Source organism: Phallusia mammillata, chromosome 6 (assembly GCF_965637545.1).
Source record: "Phallusia mammillata chromosome 6, kaPhaMamm4.hap1.1, whole genome shotgun sequence".
NCBI classification, from domain to species: Eukaryota; Metazoa; Chordata; class Ascidiacea; order Phlebobranchia; family Ascidiidae; genus Phallusia; species Phallusia mammillata.
Genome location: NC_137257.1, coordinates 13,270,758 through 13,284,327, shown reverse-complemented (window position 1 = coordinate 13,284,327; position 13,570 = coordinate 13,270,758). Strand labels below are relative to the sequence as shown.

Below are 13,570 nucleotides of genomic sequence, written 5' to 3'. Positions count from 1 at the left end.
AACGAATCGAAGTGCAAGACACGTGTGTGGAGTTTCCAGGACTCTGTCCTGACAAGCCCAGGAACTTGGGAGGTTAAGGACGGTGGTATACTTCTTTAATTTGTAGTGACGCGATTATAACCTTGAGACTCATCAGCCACCATTACCATAACAAACGATCACTACACTCGCGCAAGAAGTATTTTTGGCATTATTATCGTGTTGATAATAGCAACGTGTATCATGTTTGAGTTGTTGTTTGTAGTTGTAATGAGAGCTTTCGTTATGGCAACATACAAGCATACGCGGTTTATTTTTATTTTATTCGTTAATTTACCATTTACGTTAACCTGACTTGTGATGTTTTTGTACAGTATTTTAATCCAAGATTTTATATGTTCATTAGTTTGTAATTTGTCGAGTGTTTTGAATAGAAAGTCGTGGTCCACTGTGTTACAGGATTTCGCCATGTCTATGAGTATTAATGCCAAAGGTGAAGTTTTTTGTCTCGAGTATTCCATAATGTATTTGATGTTGTAGTGTATGTGAAGTAGATGTCGCTTAGAAAGATCGCATTTTTGTTCTGTAGAGATTTTGTTGTCAAATCTAATCTGTGTTTGAAAGTGAAATTGAAATTGGCCGCCAATTCTTAATCAGTGTTTTGTTCTGTGTCATTGGAATTAACTTGACAATTGCGTTTGTGTAGGAGTCGGGTAATTCTTCTCGGATGTATATATTGTGCATTACTTCTAATATGTCGTGTTTGATAAGAGACCAAAATTTTTGCATAAAACTCGATTGGGAGACCGTCCTGGCAAGGGGACGAGTTTGAATTCATTTTCCGCATTGTTATATCCAAATCTTCTAAAGTAATTGGATTTAAGATCGTGATCATTAAATGCTGGGTTTACACAGTAATGTTGGTCAGGAAGTGTTTATGTGCATTAATTGAAATTTTACATTTGTTTGCCAGAGTTGGGAGTAGAATTTGTGAACTTCGTTAACAACTTTGGTTTGATCTGTCTCAAGTTTGTCGTTAATGGTTAAGTTTCTAATGCTGGTTGTTTCCTTTCTAGTGTTTTCGAGTCGAAAGAAGATTTTATTGGGTTTTTCTTCAGCGGTGATACCTTTTATTCGTGCCTTTACCATATTTTGCTCTTGTGTTTTTATTTTATTTTTAATTTCAACAAATTTGAGATTTGCTTCCAAATTGTTCGGATTTATTTGTGACATCAGTGTTTGTAATTCTGTTGTGTGTCGTGTTTTTTTTTGTGTGTCGGTTTTTCGCTTTCGTATCGCGAAAGTGATAGAGTTTTTTAATTTTATGTTTGAGTGTTTCCCACCAAGAAATAGGGTTCTCGAAAACAAGTGATAACAAAATGTCTGTTACTGAATCCACCGGATTACGTGTCACTTCTATGTTTGCTCCAACTAACCCATTTAAGGTGCCACCAGTAAGGTAGGCATTGTTTGAAAATAATATGTCCTTGTTCTAATTATTTCGTGGTAACAATAACAAGCGTAGAGATAATGCGCCTGTAGTTGAATTAGTGTGTTTGAGAGTTGTAGTCTACTGCAGAAAGTGCGTTACAAACGTTTTACCAATTTGATTTCGAAAAATGTCGAAGCGAAAGGATGACACGGGTTATCTAAAATATCGATTCGAAGAAATTGAACACAGAGGCGAGGTTCTCCCGCAGTGCGTGGTTTGCATGAAGACGCTCTCGAATAGTGCCATGAAACCAAGTCTGCTTAAGCGGCATCTTGAAACAAACCATCCTACAAAAAAGGACCAAGATCTTAGCTACTTTCAGCGCCTTGGAGAAAAAGCTAAACATCAACGCATTGATAAAACAGGCGCCGTGTGCACAGCTCTGGTCTGGGAATGTAAAAGCTTCATTTGAAGTCCCCCCCCCCCCTGGTTGCCCAAAACATGAAGGCGCATAAAATTGCTGAGTCTCTAATTATGCCAGCGGCGAAAATCTTGATTCGAAACGTGATCGGGGTGGAGGCGGAGGTCAAGTTGTCCAGTGTGTCCCTGTCTAATAACACTGTGAAGCGTCGTATTGATGAAATGTCGATCGGCATTGCCGACCAAGTTGTTGTAGCAGTGAGATCTTCAAAGTATGGGTTTGTGTTGTATTCGCCACTCACGCGGCCACGCAGTAATTCGAATAAAGTAAAAACGTCACACATAGTGAAATGTGGTAGGACGCAATCATGCGTATCAATAATAAATCATGCGTAAAATAATATAAATGACGCTAACGTTACGGTTACAGCAATAAATAATGCTGTAACAAAAGTAAATGTACAATAACACAACACCTCCCTTTTGACTCTTTTTATCACGAAAAAGAGTAAACACATAATAATTACAACTAGGGAGTATAATTGCGGTTGCGAAGACTATAACCGCCAGTGGAGCTAGAATCAAGCTCCATAGTATCACATAGATTCTCATCCTGTCCGGAATATCTGGGTTGAAGCTGTTCACAGTGTCGCCTCCATCTTAAACCTTCTGGAATGGTCTTGACCTCGTAGCTTCTTTCACCAAATACTTTTGTAACCACCGCAGGCATCCATTTAGGATCAAGGGGTTGTCTTGGACCTGCCAATGGCGCGTAACACAAACTCCCAACTTGATACTGTCGTACTGAGTCTCTGGTGACTCGTGATTTATAATATACTACACAGTTTATATTGATACTTATGCGGTTCACTTGCCGATCTCCTCGACTGTTGTCTTCCTTGAGCTAGGTGAGCTGGAAAAGGAAGCAATGTTTCGATTTTCGTTCGAATTTGTCGTCCATTCAACAATTCGCTGGGTGAAAATCCACTAGATAATGGAGTTCTTCTATACTGCATCAAGAACTCTTGAAGTGCTGCTCGTGGCAGTAACTTGGACTTTTTCAAAGCTTGAACCAATCTTTCAACTTTCAACTGTTAGTTGCAGGGTGATATGATGCACCAGTAAGGTGAGTAATTCCTCTCTCACGGGCCACGGCACCAATCTTGAAATTCTTCCGACTTGAATGACGTAGCATTGTCAGACACAATGGTATGCGGATATCCAAAATGTGAAAAGTCTTGTTCCAACAAAACTGTAGTACTTTTGGATGACACAGAATTCGTTGGATGTATGCATGGATTTTTAGAGTATGCATCCACAAGGACTAACCAATTACTTCCCATAAAAATAACAGCATGGTCTATATGAATTCTGCTCCAAAGTTTCTCTGGAAGCATCCAAGGATGATTAACAGGCTTAGCAGGTTTATTCTGCTGTAACATGCAACTAGAAAAATTTTTGCATGTCCTGGCAATATCAACATCAATTCTTGGCCAATAAACCACTGTATGGGCCAATTGTTTCATTCTTTGGATTCCAAAATGACCCAAATGAAGTAATTGTAGCACAGATTATCTAAGCTTGTAAGGAATAACCACACGAGCTCCATAAAATAAACATCCCTTGGTTGTAGAAAGAGAACTGGAAAGTTTTCGAAAGTCTTCCACTTGGTATCCTTGATGTTTAGGTTGTTCTGTTGGCTCAACAGTCAATGGCCATCCCTCTCGGGTATACCTCATTACAGTAGAGACAACAGGGTCTTTTGGAGATTCTTTAATTAAAATTCTAGGATCTGTTGGAACTATCTGCATGCTAACCATATTAATGGTGTTTACCACATGGGTATTTTCCTCATCTTCTTCATTATCGAAGGTAGCATCAGGTCCTACAGGCATCCTACTTAAAGCCTGGCCAATCGATTGGCTGCTAAAGCTGGTGTTGCTATAGTCGGTCCAAATAATGCAAGCAATGGCTTATGATCAGTCACCAAAATAAATTTTCTTCCATAAAGAAATTGGTGAAACTTTTGAAGTGCAAAAATAATGGAAAGCGCTTCTTTTTGAATTTGACTGTACTTTCTTTGTGTCTTCGTCAGTGTTTTCGATGCAGTTGCAATAGGTCGTTCCTTCCCATCATGAAATCTATGAAATATAACTGTCCCAATACCTACACTAGACGCATCACAAGAAATCCCTATTGGCACAGTAGGGTCAAAATGAGCAAGTACAGTGTCTGCACATAGCATCTCTTTCAGTGTCCGAAAAGCAACATCCTGGCTTTTACCCCATTTCCATTTAATTCCCTTCTGCGTAAGAAGATAAAGAGGCTCGGACACCGTAGACAAATTAGGTAAGGATTTGCTGTAAAATTGTACACAGCCAAGAAAGGAACGTAAAGTAGCAACATCTGTGGGTGCAGGCATTTGTAGCACTGCACTCACCTTTTTTCCTTTCCTTATTCCCTCTGGTGACAGTTGATGTCCCAAATATTCAACACTTGATTTGGCAAATTCACACTTTTCACGTCGACACCTTAATCCTTTGTCTTGCAGTCTCTGTAAAAGTGAGCGAAGATTCTTCAAGTGATCTTCTGCATTGGCTCCGCTCACTAATATATCATCCAAGTAAACTGCAACACCTGTAAGATCTGCCGTTAAGTGTCCCATGATTTCCTGGAAGTAACCTGGCGCAGTCTCTTTTGAAGTAAAACTCCTTGATGGACACTTAATGCAAGTTTTCTTTGACTTTCAGGACTTAATGGTATTTGATTATATGCGTCTGCTAGGTCAATTTTGGTAAAACCATGTCCGCCTCCTAGTTTGCGCATTAGATCTTCAGGTAAAGGTAAGGGTTGGCGATGTGTTTCCAGTTGTGCATTCACTGTCACAGAATAGTCACCACATACACGTATAGGTGGATTAACCTGTCCTGGTAAACACTTTTTCCATATAGGAACTACAGGAGTGCCATAATCATTAAATTGAACTTTTTTCCAAACTCCTTTTGCAATACCAGCTGCATAAGCTTGTGACAGACTGTCCTGTAGGGCAAATGGGACTGGTCTGGGCTTGCAAAAAATTGGTTTGGCACTTTCCTTAAATTTTACATCAAGTTCAAAATTCTTTAAACATCCCAATTCATTTTTAAAAAGATCATGAAACTCATCACATAGTTGTGTACATGCCTTCTGTAGGGATACATTTTGTCCACCAGCATTAACATGATATACTGTGGCATTATCATTTGCTTCGTTAATAAGGGAATCAACTGAAAATCCCAATTTAACAATTCCATCTCTGCCAAGTAGATTCAGATTTGGCACATCAGTTACAATAAAATTAATGTGACTCTTCATTAGCATGTTTGAAGCAAGGCTTACTTGTTTTGGACAAACTTTCCCAAGTGTGGGCAACTTGTGTCCAGTAGCAGACTCAAAACAGACTTTAGTTGATTGAAGTAAAGGTCTTCCCAGCTCCATCTGTCTTTGGTGATAAAATTTTCACCAGCACCAGTATCTACTTCAAAATCATAAACATTACCATTAATGTTAATTTTCTGATTCAGCCTAGAAGAAGCATTTACAGCTTTAACAGTTTGGAAAGAATTAACAATGGAATGAACTGGAATTTGTTTCCTCTTCGTCCAACAAGCTGTAGTAATATGACCTCTCATCTTGCAGTAATGGCATGTAGACTCTTTATGAAAACATGTCTTTCCAGTATGTCCCTTCCTTCCACAACGACCACATTTGAGATTTTTGGAAATGGTAACTGGAACTTTGTGCTGTTGTTGCTGCTGCTGCTTGTTTACTCTAATGGAGAATGCTTGATTTCCACTTGAAGTGCCAGCAGTTTCTTTTGCCACTTTTGCTGCATCTTCCGTTTCGAGTGCTATTTTGATGGCTTGAGGAAATGTTAATCCATCTTCTACTTTGAAAAGAGATTTAAGAACAGCTTCATTGCTAACTGAGCAAATGAAACGTGTGCACATAGCTTCATCTTGGGGATTGGTAATTGACGCAAAATCACAAGTAACTGCATCTTGGCGTATTCTTGCAGCTAGTTCACTTACAGTTTCACCAGGTTTGCGCCTCATATCACTCCAAAATTTATATCGTTCTCTGATCACAAACCTCTGGATTGTATTGTTCAGCCATAAAAGATGTTATTTGCTCAAATTTTAGATCATTGATTTTAATAGATGGATCTTGTTGTGCTGCTAGATTTTGTAGTAACTTGAACACTACCGAAGATTGATTTGTTAGAAAAACTTGTGGTGTCTTATTTTCTGGCACAGAGTGTGCTCCTATGAAGGTCAGAAATCTATTGTAACAATCAGTCCATAATTCTGCAGTAGGATCAAAGGCAGTAAAATTTGGTACCGTACTCGTAGTTACAGATCCTGTAGTTGTACTGCTGGACATTTTGTGCAAAGTTTCCATCAAACTATTCATCTGTTCATTGTGGCGTTGAGATTGCTGTTCCATAAAAACTTTCTGTTGTTCAAGTTGTTGCCTTAGAATTTCGACAAGTTCCTTTGTTGTCATCGTGTGATACTTTAGTTGAAGGAAAATAGCATAATCTAATTGCTTAAAAATTGATCACTTAGATCGATCCGTAATCCTCGTCGCCAATCTGTTGTATTCGCCACTCACGCGGCCACGCCGTAATTCGAATGAAGTAAAAACGTCACACATAGTGAAATGTGGTAGGACGCAATCATGAGTATCAATAATAAATCATGTGTAAAATAATATAAATGACGCTAACGTTACGGTAACAGCAATAAATAATGCGGTAACAAAAGTAAATGTACAATAACACAACAGTTTGCAATTCAACTTGACGAATCCACGGATGTCACCAATTGCGCTCAGTTACTGGTATATGTCCGATACACTCAACAAGACAAGGTAACTACCGAATTACTGTTAAGTCAGAACTTTTTAGGCACTACCAAAGGAATGTATATTTTTAATGTTTTGAACGACTTTTTCAAGCGAAATGAACTAGAGTGGGGGAAGTTGGTTGGCTGCACGACTGATGGGGCTCCGGCTATGCATTTCGAACTCATGTAAAAGCTGTGTCGCCAAACATCATCTTTGTCCATTGTTTTATACACAGATTCGCCCTTTGCGCTAAAGTGCTGCCGCCAAGTTTGTTAGCCTGTTTAAACCGGGTTGTAAAAATGGTTAATGCAGTGAAAACGTCTGCCTTGAATACTCGATTGTTCAAACTGCTCTGCGAAGATCTGGGCTCTCAACGCACTTGTTTCCTTTACTATACGGAGGTGCGTTGGCTTTTCCGAGGCAAGGCGAAGAATTACACGTTTTTTTCACACAAAAGGGCCATGAAATTACTTTGATGATGAAATGTTTATCGTAAGGTTGGCTTACCTCTCTGATATTTTTGGGGTCATCAACCACCTGAACCTATCAATACAAGGAACAGACTGCACTGTCACTCAGTTTATCTCAAGGCTACGGGCATTTGTGCGCAAGCTGGAACTTTGGTCAAATAACGTAAAAAACAAGCGCTATGGAATGTTCGAACTACTTAGTCTTCCGGGAGGATGGCCAAAGTGATGATGAGGTATTATGCCACCTCACGGTACTAAAAGCTGAGCTTACTCATTACTTCCCGGAGGTGGATTGCTGTCCCTACATCACTGATCCATTTTCTGTGGACCCAGCCGACCTACCTGTTGGAACTGGGGAGCAATAGCACCTCATCGATATTCAGGCTGACGACACTACACAAGCAATGCACAAGAATATTCTCCTACAGTTTTTTGGCTGAATATGGCCTCCTCGTATCCCACATTAGCCCGTCGCGCTATACCCCAGTTACTAATATTCCCCTCTACGTGGGAGTGCGAGCAGGGATTCTCTTCAATGATGAATATCAAGACGAAGAGTCGTAACCGCCTTACTTCCCCCGGCCATGATTTCCGATGTGCAGTAAGCAAAGTTGTGCCCCGCATCGATCGACTTGCAGAAGGCAAATAAATACAGATTGATCATTAAATTTATCTTTTCTTCATTTTTACTTCTTCGTTGCATTAGTCGATTCGGGAAATAAAAAAGTCATCTTTTTGAAAATACTTTTCTAAAAACAAGTACTGGTATTACTGGTGCAGTAAATTCTGTCTATTCTTGTTGCAACGCAACTTGTTACTCGTGTGTAAAATTGTTTTGTAGGATGGTAGTACCGAAATGTATCTGTAAGGTTGTGTTTTTAAATGGTGTCGATTCAAAAAAGTTGGTCGCTACTGTATCTCATGGTTCTGATTGTTTCAACTGGTCTTCAGTTGAATTGAAGTCCCCGCCTAGAATGATGTGCCGATGCAAATGCTGTGTTATGGTTCGTTCATTAATTTGAAATAAGTCTTACCGTTTCGTGACAGAGCCGGAATTTTGTCCAGATGGCATGTTTATGTTAGTGAAAAGTGTTCATTGTATTGGAAATCTATTTTTTGTAATCTAAAGTCAGTAATGATTTCGTAATTGAATTGTATATTTTGCCTAAAACGTGCTACAACAGATTTTGTTGAAGGTTGTGACTGCTCTTCTGCAAGAGATTGGAAAGCTTTCTTCTGCATTATGTTATCCAAATTGATTTTTGCATTTAGCCTCTTTGAATTTTGTTTGTCGATTGTCGAAGTATGTCCGTTACGTGTCCGGATTAATTTTTGGAATATTTTTTTGCCGTGGATTTATCTGGCTGCTGTTTTTTTTGTTGTTGTTTCTGGGTCTGCTGACGAAATAGGAGACCCGAAGGGACAGTCCGAAAAGTGGTGTGACTCTTTGTATATTTTACATAGGTTCACACAATGCCCAACGCCAGGGGTGTCAAACTCGTGGGGTTCGCGGGCCACATTGCAGTTTGGGAATGATGCCGAGGGCCGCATGTGATTTTTAATCTAGTTTTATACACTTAAACAACCTTTTCCCTACGACGACCGCATTGCAGATCCTTATTTCACCAACGGCCGCCAATTATCTGCTGTTTTTTAAAAAAAAATTACAAGAAAAGGGTTTATATCATATACATATTGACGCCCCGAAAGCTCAGATTAATTTCCAGACCAGCAGTTTTAACTCTATTATTACGTCATAATCTATATTGTGACGCTTTTCGTACCTGTTTTTTCGCATTGTTTGCACACAATAGGCTACAAAAAGTCTGTAGCATGTGGCTACTAGGCTGGTAATACTCTTTTCAGTAACACAAAATCTGTTCAGGGCAGTTTGAAAATCAAAAGTTTTGGCAAAGAAGTTTTAATTACATCACGCCTGCCAGTACATATATTTTAATGTGGCCGTACAGCCGCGGGTTGTACACCCTTGACTGAAACGGTTTAATTACTATCGTTTCTATTCATAACATATGAATTTGTATGTATAAATTAAATTTCGGTAAACGTCTGTTTAAATAATAGCTTTCAACTGGAAAAGTAAGAAAAATTTTGTATAATTAGATAAAAATCTGACAAAATACTACAATTGTTGTTGACTGTTTGTGGGCCGCATTGGAGGGCTTCGGGGGCCGCGAGTTTGACAGGCCTGCCCAACGCCAAGAAAATCTGCACATTTAGGTCCAAAAGATTCTCCCGGTTTGATGACCTGCATTGTGTGTAGGTGTGCCACATATTTTCTACTAATGCGTCTTCCAGAAGTAAATTCATGTATCCATTTTGAATAGTTGGGTCAATGATTTTAAAAGTAATAAGGGGAAACCGTGACGTAACAATGGAGTTGGTTTCGGACACAGACACGCTTCACTGCATGACAAGAAAGTGCTTGTTGGGCAAGAGGGAAATCTTAATTTTGGCTTGCGAAAAAAAAAAAAAAAAAGTTTCCCGGAACATCAGGACAGTTACGAAATTAGGTATGCTGACTCGTTTTATGTACTAATATGGACAACATGTATTAAAGTGACGTTGTGGATCGTGGTGACATTTACCCAAAATCTGTCACAATTTACCATAATATTGTGTTTTTAGGATTCTTACGTCAATAAAATGAATTGTGAATCAAATATTAAAATTGTTATTGATTGTGAGGATTTGGATTCCTTGGACATCAAAAGGTAAGAACTTGTTTTGCTGTTAAGAATTTGTCAACATATTTTTGGTTTTGTAGGCAAAATATGTAAAAAACAATTTTCTACGAAGAGAGGTCTTCTATGGCTGGTGTGACCAACACGTCGATCGTCTGCTTTTAACTGGTCGATCGCCAATAAATCCCATATTAACTAATCAACAGTTTAATATTCATCAACAACCAAAATTAAACAATATCTAACAGAAATTGCGACAATTTGACACACCACAGAAGTGTGCCGTAGCACATTAATACTACGTTTCAATGTCGCGGGTTTGGGCCATGTGACCATATTTGGAAGTGAAAAATACGCAGCAAAATTACTTGGCCCAAATCGAAATTTTTTGGGTCATCTAATTCAGGTGGTTTATACTCAGTTTAGGCCATGTTTTGTGAATCGTTTACACGTATTGTAAGCTTGAAAATGCCGAATAGCGCAGTTATATTCGTAAAACAACAATGTAGCAGAGCTGTGTTTGGAACTGCGAAGAACTTTTGCCAACATGGCTAGCATTCAGTATAGTGACACCGTATTACAGTAGATGTATGCATATAAATATGCACAGAATTGAATAATATGTTGTGTAACCTGCACAACATGAATTATCTAAGGACAAGATTTCGTTTCTGCTGGCAATGCCAGGAAAAGCTGACCATACTTAATTTTATAAAATACAGGTGAGTTAAAATACTCAAAAAGTAAAAAAAAACACTTTTGCTATTAACATAGTTTGCATAATATGCCCTAGCAGGAAACAAGAAACAGCTGCATAATACAGACCTGAAACAGTCAATTGGTTTTGTTGCAATAAGTGTTTTTTTGGTATAGGGCAGTGGTTCTCAAACTTTTTTGACCGCGACCCAAATCTGAGTTTTATGAACATCTCACGACCCAAGCCTCAAACATCAAAAAAAGTATTTTTTTCTGATATGCATGAAAAAGGCACAGACAACCAGTTGTAGTACACAGAACTATAAAACAGTGATTTGTTACAAACAAATGATTGATTGATTTTAGAGTGATTGATGAAACTGAAATTTTTCCTTTATTATATCTTCAATGCACGGCTCTATTTTTCATTCGGGAGACCACTTCATATTTTATATTCAGTGAAAGATCTCAGATTCGACTTTAACTGTGCTGTTCGATAACGAGACGGACTGCAATTCGTCGCTGCATAGGAATCCGCCCATGTCAAAACCGATGCTCGTTTCGTTCGACAACACTGCATAACACAGCACATATTGTGGCATTGCAGCAACATGATCACAGAAGTGAATCCCAAACCTAAAAATGTTTCCTTGTACGAACTCATCCGTAAACGCTAACTGTTACATCTCCACCGTCAGTTTCGCATGATTAACTTGTCCTATTATTTTCCGTGTTATGACGTAACAATCGCCAGGTGCGTAACAGTAAAGTTGGAAGCCTATTGTCGTCTGTATGTGGTAATGATTGGTTCATTTTTACTGTACAATGTGGTCGAGTGAGGTGACTTTGCTACTACATTAAGTAACTTCGTTTGTGTTTACTTAACGCAGTACTAGTTCGTTTGGGCAGAAGTGAATCACCATAGCGCGACCCATACTTTGAGAACCACTGGTATAGGGTCATGTTTTGACTAAAGGAACAGCCATTTCTCCAATGATTTAGGTGATGCTGACTCAGTCTACTCAATGCTTCCTTTACAAGACTATGTTCAGAATCAACAGAGTAGTACTTATAATTATCATGGAAAATACTTCTGCAAGGTTGTGATGATATGAATTTTGCAAATTGTGTTTTTGTGTCATGTACATCCTATTTTACTTGTCCTGGTGCATCAACTATTGCTGACTACTTTATTGAAAACTTTTTTAGAGGTTCAACTGTATTCTGTGCATTGACTGTGTAATAAAATCAGGAATAGTAGTTTAAAAATGGGGCAGTTAAGGGGTCGAAAATTCCGCATGGTGTCGCCACGCAACAGTTATAGTTGTCATAACGGCACAAACGCGCCTAAAGGCCTAAATTTCGCATTACTCCGTCAACACAACTCTACTCCGTCATATTTTTACCACTAAACATTGTTATTTGCCAACTTAAATCAACTAAAAATGGATTATTCTAAATGGAAATCTGAGTTGAATAAAAGATGTCCCAAAACAACTGGCAAGAAGGAGGATTTAATTTTAAGATGCGTTGTATTTCTGTGTTTTTTTGCAATAGCTTCTTGTTTTTTCTCTGCATAACTACTTGTACACAGACTTCAGGCTCATGATAGGAATGACAACTTCACTTGTGCTGTGAGCTTGATGGAGAATTTAGGTAGCAACTCTGAGTTACAGTGGCACAAAGTGGAGTTTACTCAAATAATCAGCTAGGATCAAATAACACACACAACTGAGGAACAAGTGAAAGTTTATTTTCATTTCAAGTCCACATGTGACAAAATTTCCAACAGTGATGTGAAGGCTATTGTGAAAGGACGCCTAGTCTGAAATGTTTATCTGAGTTTTATTTAAGTGGCATTGTACATGCTTCACTGAAAAAAATGTTTCATATAATGTCAAAATAAAACTTGAAAACAGTGGAGAAATTGTAAATTCAGAATGTGAGTGTGCAGCAGGAAGAGGACCTGTTGCTTCATGCAAACATCTAGCAGCCACAGCTCTTATGGTTTCCAAATTTCACATCACAGAAGAGCTATCTGTTAAGAAAAGTTATACAGATCAGTTTTAAACGTTTCGCCACCCTGCAACACAATTGAAAAGTAATCACTCACTTTATTTATTACATGTACTGTATAGTGGTGACTTGTAAACCTTGTTTTCTACAAATTAAAAAAATGAATGAAACACAACTGAACAAAGTAAGTGCAAGGAATGTTAACCAATGAAAGTTTCGCATAACAGCACCAAAATTTAGGGATATTATTTTGGCAACTGAAAGAAGAAATATGCAAAACTATGTGACTCTAAGTTTGCACTGTCCACAGGAGCAATATGTTATGGCAAAATGTATGAAAAAAGGGCACTTACTTTGTTCAGCAAAACAAAAAATATCCACATGAGTGCGGCAGGTCTGTTTATTGACAACCAACAGCCATACTTTGCTGCAAAACCAGATGCAAAGCAAGAGAAAACTGGTTTGGTTAAGATTAAATGTCCATCTAGGGCAGGGGTTCCCAACCTTTTTTCGATCTCGTACCACTTCGACGCTTTGTACTGCCACGCGTACCACTTCTTGCAGAACAACTTATTTAATCGAATCATATTTTATTAAGAATAATAATATTGGCCTACTAAAATAACACTAAAGCAAATTTAATGATATTTTTGCTTTTGTTTACTGTCCACCAATTGGCTGAGCAATCATTTGCCGTAATCAACGCCCACTGTCCCACAGCGTTGTACGGCTTTTCAAAGCAACTGTGCTTCTTGTTGGCAATTGACATGACCTGTAGTTTGTAGATCGTAATGATACGAAACAACAGAAATAGTTACGTAACAATAAGAAGAGGCTTGGGGAAATTTTTTTGTAAACAAAACCAGATAAACAAAATAGAAAGTTGTGAATCCAAATTTTTGTGAAAAAAAAACGAAAGCTACTCGCGTACCACTTAAAAAACCTTCACCTTCGAGTGGTACGCGTAC

At 38.5% G+C, this 13,570-nt stretch overlaps 1 long non-coding RNA gene and 2 pseudogenes across 1 annotated transcript; 2 read left to right on the top strand and 1 right to left on the bottom strand.

The window, feature by feature from the left end:
* The first annotated feature begins 595 nt into the window (after window positions 1-595).
* LOC145234286 (protein FAM200A-like) lies at window positions 596-7,837 on the top strand (annotated as a pseudogene).
* On the top strand, window positions 1,599-2,227 carry LOC145232594 (zinc finger BED domain-containing protein 5-like; annotated as a pseudogene).
* A 4,481-nt stretch (window positions 7,838-12,318) lies between the features above and the next one.
* On the bottom strand, window positions 12,319-13,533 carry LOC145234646 (uncharacterized). Its single transcript, XR_013861311.1, has 3 exons — window positions 12,956-13,533; window positions 12,700-12,747; window positions 12,319-12,624 (listed from the first exon to the last, which is right to left on the bottom strand). It is a non-coding gene; the product is annotated as an uncharacterized LOC145234646 (long non-coding RNA).
* Window positions 13,534-13,570: the final 37 nt, after the last annotated feature.